General features: G+C 50.4%; 1 long non-coding RNA gene across 1 annotated transcript in view; it reads right to left on the bottom strand.

Moving 5' to 3' along the window:
* Nucleotides 1–6,216, bottom strand: part of LOC109518291 (uncharacterized) — a 36,226-nt gene that overhangs the window by 3,835 nt on the left and 26,175 nt on the right. Inside the window, exons 3-4 of the long non-coding RNA XR_002168702.1 lie at nucleotides 311–485; nucleotides 82–232 (exon numbers count right to left, since the gene is read on the bottom strand). This is a non-coding gene — a long non-coding RNA (uncharacterized LOC109518291). The remainder of the gene's footprint in view (nucleotides 1–81; nucleotides 233–310; nucleotides 486–6,216) is intronic.

Consider the following 6,216-nt stretch of genomic DNA (forward strand, 5'->3'; position numbering starts at 1 on the left):
ATGGCCAAATTGGAAATAAAAAAAAAACAAAAAAAAAAAAAAAAAAAAAAATGAAATTGGGGAGATTAGACTTTCTCCAACCTCATCAGAATTCTGCTCCCGGCGGACATCAGCATGCATTTTCACAAACGCTGCCTTCAAGTGCTAACCTTGACGCCGGGGCGCCTCGACGGCGGTTGCGCATTGGAAGCCCCTCGGGGCACGGCGCCCGCTCGCTTCAGCCAAATGAAGTCTGCTGAAAATGCCACAGCGGTTCATGTTCATCATCAACAAGCGCACACACTTTGACTGCAGTCGAGTCTTACCTTACCTTGTGGGTCGTCTTGCTACTTTTCGACGCCGCGATTCGTCAGGAGGTCGAGTCGACGCATTGGCGGTCGGCGCTGGTTAGCCCTGCGCGTCTTCACGCAACTCTGACGATGAGTCCGATTTGGATTTTCAGCAAAGTTGACCGAGTTTTCTTTCAGGCTTGATCCGACTGGCTCCTGTGTAAGCAAAACGTTTCCACATCTCACACTGTGCCTCATTTCTTTTTTCTGATCTTTGTACCTCAGTATTACTCGGACACTTGGTGATCTTTCAAAATGAATCGTAAAAAAAATAATAATAATCTGCTCATCTGAAAATGACATGACTGTCCTCAATTTCTGATCACCAATTTTTGTTTTTCAATAAAACATCCCATGTCCAAATCTGTCATGCGCAAGAGTGTCTGGAAATGGGAAACCGGACCGCCGTGTCCATTTGTCCCCGCCATCTGTCACCCGGTGAGTCCAGGGGGCCACCGTCCAACCCTTCAATATGTGCGGCAGGGTGGGAGAGTGAAGGAGGGGGTCGGGGGGCCAGGGGGGGGGGTGCCACTCAATACCCCGCCTGTATTTCGTTCAAGAATGAAAGCATTCAGAACCGCCGCTCGACCGTGATTGTCGCCGGCTCTCCGGGAACGTGTCGCGACCTCCGGAGTGCCCCCAGACAGACGGATGGACAACAAGGCAAGACCGCTCTCCTGATCCCGCGGGCCGAGGTCATTAACCGGGACTGTGATCCACAACAGCGGACATTAGTGTCGAGAGGGGGGGCCTGTGAAACCCAAACGCTGTAATGTCCGGGCGGCGAGACAGAATGGTCCGTTTCAGTTGTCATTAGAGAAAAGGCGGCAGGTCAGATGCTTTGGGGACGGCTGGAGAAACACTGTGTGTGTGTGTGTGTGTGTGTGTGTGTGTGTGTGTGTGTGTGTGTGTGTGTGTGTGCGTGACACGGGGCAGCAGACATATTGTCAGTGATTACAGAGTACTGGCCGTTCAATCATGTGATGAGCGTGTGCGCGCAGCCATATGTGTTTTTCCGTGGCTATTGACTTTGCGCCGCGTGCCGTATAAATGCCTCGCAATCCGACAGCGCGCTCGCGCCGGCTTTCGCCTCGGCGATTTTTCCGTGGCGAGTTCCATTGAAAAAAGTGGGGAAAACTTTCCAAACGGATTGAGGGGAATCTGGCACAATGATAAATATTTTGTTTGGTCCGTAAACAGACGAGGAGAAGGAGTTGCGAGCTCTCCTTTCCCACTTGCGAGGGCATCGCAGCAGCTTATCTGCTCCGTTTTCTCTCAAGTGGGCGAGTGTCTGAAACCACCGCCGCCTCTGACGCACTGTTTACCCAACGATCCGAATCGTCAAAAGCGCGACGTGATGACAATTAAAGGTTCTTGGGGAAGCGGTGCGGGGGGCTAATCCGGGGGGCCAGTTCAAGGCCGGAACGTTCCGGCATGATGAGGTTTAATTGGTATTGTGCCATTTCCATGATGAAACACCCGGCCGGGGCCCGCCACCTAAAAGCACTCATTACTCTCGGCAATTCATTAAAATAGCAGCGTGTGAGTCTAATGAAAAGAAAATGTGTGCATACTATAGCGGAGTTAATGTCCAGAGATCATATTTGCTCCGATTCAATTCACTGATTGTCCATCATTTTCATTGCCCTGGCAGCTCGGAGGCAGTCCGCTGTTTTATGATGATGTGTGCTTCGTCCCAATTCTCCCGATGGATAAAAAAAGGAACAATTTCCGCTCGGCATAATGCAACGCAATGCGGAATGACTTTGAAGAGGCGTGGGGGGGGGGGGCGTGGTAAGGTTTGTATGGGAGATTAGCTTTGTCTACGTCGACATTTTGGGGGTTTTCTTTTTCCCGGTTGTGTTGAGCAAACAAGGCAGCGGAGAACATTTCTTCAAGAAAGAACTGTTTCCGGTCAAAGTAAACATCAAACAAAGCGAACTATAAGTGGAGCGCTGAAAAACAACCACATATTGTAGCTTTGATTCAAAGTCATTCCACGCGCGTTTGCTTATTTCAGCGTGTTAGATATTTTTTTTTTCGTCGATAACCGTCAACGAAAGGTGCAGCCTTGGTGCCCCCCCCAACCCCCCCTCTAGAACCCCAATTACCGAGACGCTTCCTTATCTGGGCCCATTCTCAATCCTTTTAGCCCTGAATGAATTCACCCGCATTATTTGCCGGGTTTAATGGCCCGAGACCCCGAGGCTCCGTCTATAAATGAGCCGGTGGTCTGACAATCGCACTTCAAAAAGCAACACGGGTATCCTCATTTAGGTATCATATGTCAAATTTTTTTCTCCTGAGCAAACGGAATTGAAATTTAACATCAATGTTTTTTGACAGGTTGTAAAAAGAAATAAGCCGTCTTCACACGCGGGGGTAGTCACAGCAACGGTATCGCCGCGCACCATCAGACGCGCTTTGAGCTTCATAAAGCACGCGGGCAACATCCTTTGCATCCTGTCGGCATAAAGCGCTCTCAAGTCTATTCATTTGAATCACTTTCCTGCCATTCAAAACAAAGGCACGACATTCTAATAGACCTCGATATTTAATCCCACTTCTCAGAGTGAGATAATGGACAAAAGGTGCGCTTTGACGCGTCGGTTCGACGGTGTCAAGAAGAGAGATTGAACGCAAACGGGTGACGATGGAAAGCAAAAGCATGACGGTGCCACAGAAGAGCTCATTGATCCTGACATTTCCGATTGACGATCGACCGTCCAAGGGGAGTCAACCTATCGCTAGTGTCGCCGATTTACGACCGAAGTTGCGATTGACGGACGCGCTAACGATCCCGATGGCGAGGCGGGAAAAGAAAACAAAAAGCCAGAAAGTGTCGAGGCGAAAGTCTGGGCCTCGGCAGCAGACTGGGCGGATGAGATAATTGTTTCGTCAATCGTGAATCGGCGTCAACAAAGCGTTCGCGCACCTTTTGTCTTTTCTTTGCGGCCTTTCCGGCTGATTCCGCCATTTTTCCATCATCAAATAAAATGGAATGCATCTTTTATGATCCAATGGGGGAATCGATGCGTTAGCCGGGAACGACATATCGGTTCCGCTTCTCCTGGCAGATCGGCTTGACCGCAATCGTCGTCAATGGGTCCTCGGGCGCCGTACGAAGCTTCGCAATAGCGAGAAGAGCCATTCGGAAAAACGGCTCGGGTGGGATTTCTCTCCGAACCTTTTTTGAAAAAGTCCAATTCCAGCGGGAACTGCTGATAATAGCGAAGGAGCGAATGACTTGAACCTTTAACAAGCCAGCTCGGGTGGGATTTCCCTCCCCACTTTTTTGAAAAAGTCCAATTCCAGCAGGGAATTGCTGATAATAGCGAAGAAGAGAATGATTCGAACCTTTAACAGGCAGTGGCGGGGGGGCGGCTCAGGACCGTTGGCAGGTGATCCAGCAGGTAAGTTTATCCTTTTACTCCACATTAGTCGTTATCGATCGGGCGCGTCAGCGCTTCTGCCATCAGCGCCCGAAGAAGGAGGGATGCGAGGCAGAAAGGGGCCGTTTGTTAGATTGGAGAGCGGAGACACTTCGGAATTGGGAAGCCCGTGTCGCACCAAATTGGGGCTGATGGACCAAAGGTGACACCGGGACCGAGACACTTAACGGGGCACTAATGCCTGGACCAGATTACAAGTCAAAGCGAGAACACGGGCTGTCCAAATCGCCTCCGCGTTAGCAAGAATCGGTCTCACGTTAGCATCGGTCGACATCTCAGGACTTCGTACGCCGGGATCACGGCCGTGAAATCTTTCACGATCGCCGCAGAAAAAGGGAAATGACGAGGAGAGACATTGGCGACGTTTCAAGCGTCATTTTCTCGGAAATCTCCGTCGCCGAATGAGTCGTCGCGTTTCTCGCCGCGCCCCCGCGCGAACATATGCGAAACGTAAACCGACGCGTCGCACGACGACGGGGCGTCTTCCGGCGTTCTGACGGCTAGCGCGCGGCGACAGTTTTAATTACGCCGCCGTCAGTCCACACCGAGTCTAATAAACCGGACCGTCAATCTCAAACTCATTTGGGAGGTGTGACGCCGCGCCGCTGATGACATTAATCACTGACGCCGAGCTTAAATGGGAACACAACACCGCCGCGATGATGAAGTTAGCTCGAAACTAAGTCTGATGGCGCCGAGGCAAAGCAAAATCGTTGACGGGCCACTGATCAAAGACCTCGATGGCAAACTTTCATCCAGATCCAGAATTTCCTTTGGGGACCAAAATGAGATGCGACCCTGCTTGACCCTTTCGTGCACTAATAATGATAACCTGTAACCTGATAACGTGATAAACTATCCACTGTAGTAACCGCTGTGCCTGAAAAGGATATACAAACACACACCAAAAAAAAAAAAAAAACAAGTTGGATTATCCGTCTTTGAATCAAACTGCTGCCAAATGCGCAATCTGGATGCGATCCAGATGCTCCTTTGCCTTTAAACGCAGAAGAGTTTGACACATAAGTGCATCTTAACACATCTGATTGGATGTTCACCTGACTGCTCGGATTATGTTTGAGGTTTTTTTTTTCCCCCGAGAGAGAGTTTTTTTTTTTTTTTTCCCCTTGCCTCCGTGTTTGACACATAAGTGCATCTTAACACATCTGATTGGATGTTCACCTGACTGCTCGGATTATGTTTGAGTTTTTTTTCCCCGAGAGAGAGTTTTTTTTTGTTTTTTTTTCCCCCCCCCTTGCCTCCGTCTCCAAGCGCAACGTGGGAACGTGCGAGGCTCCTGACCTGCTCAATTTGTGAAGCGCCTTCAGATAGCTTCTGTTTGTGAAATGGATTCGAAATATACAGAAATTCACTGAAACTTAAAACCTTGAATCGGGTCAAAACAATCGTATCCGCTCGTTAATTTCTGATCGGCTAAAATCCTTTCCGAGTTTTGTCTCTCTTCAGAGGCAATGTTGGCGGTTCGGTGCATAATTGGCCGGTTTTTTGCAAATGCAAAGGAGAGCCCGGTGAATGTTGATCACCCTTTTTGTCTCATGTCGAACTTGTCAGCGTCAATCATTGGTTTGCCGCTCCCTTCATCCCCCCCCCCCACCTCCCATTATCTTCTTCTTCCACCCCGCAATCCATTATTCATTCCCGCGCGCTCGCGCATTTGCCGCTGACAGATTGACGAGCGCTTTCAATTAAGCGCCCGGTTTATTTATTTTTTCACGGCAGGCGTCATGTGGCTGGAAGTTGCGTACTTTTTTTTTGGGGGGGGGGATAAACTGGCGAGCGCGGCGCGACGTCTGCGAGCGGGCGAACAGGCTGGAGGTGTGGGAGTGCTACTGCCCACACACACACACACATAGCGGCCAGTCAAAACATGGTCGGCTCGCGTCCACGCTCCGGCCTGAACGGACCAGATCGGCTTCATCCACGCACGGGAACACACGGCACCTGGCGACTGGGCCCTCCCGACTAAGACAAGCACAGGGCGGACTCAAAAAACTCAGTACTGGCTTACTGTCAGGAAGAGGGACAGGTCACGGAGGCGGCAACCGAACGACAGTCATGAGGAACCAAACCAAGATGGCCGAACCGGCAACGGGTGGCTTTTCAGACTGGCCTTTCTGCAAATAAGGAGTGTCCGGCTGACAAGGTGAAGACTGGCAGGTGTGTCGGTGATGATTGGGGAGACGCCTATCCTACTCTGAATTTAAAGGGAAAGGCAACCAAGGGAGGGAGGGGCCACACGGTGGAACACCGACACAACTCCCGGCGTTTTCTTTGAATGACGCGGGCATGTGAAGTATGGCCAACCGGCCCTTGAAAAACCAAACACTTCACGCTCGGATTGGATTTCTATTGACACTGTGCGGTCGGTGAATGCGTACGTCCTGTTTTTTTTTTTTTTTTTTTTTTGCGGCCCT

The sequence above is a fragment of the Hippocampus comes genome, unplaced genomic scaffold (assembly GCF_001891065.2).
Source record: "Hippocampus comes isolate QL1 unplaced genomic scaffold, H_comes_QL1_v1.1 scaffold477, whole genome shotgun sequence".
NCBI classification, from domain to species: Eukaryota; Metazoa; Chordata; class Actinopteri; order Syngnathiformes; family Syngnathidae; genus Hippocampus; species Hippocampus comes.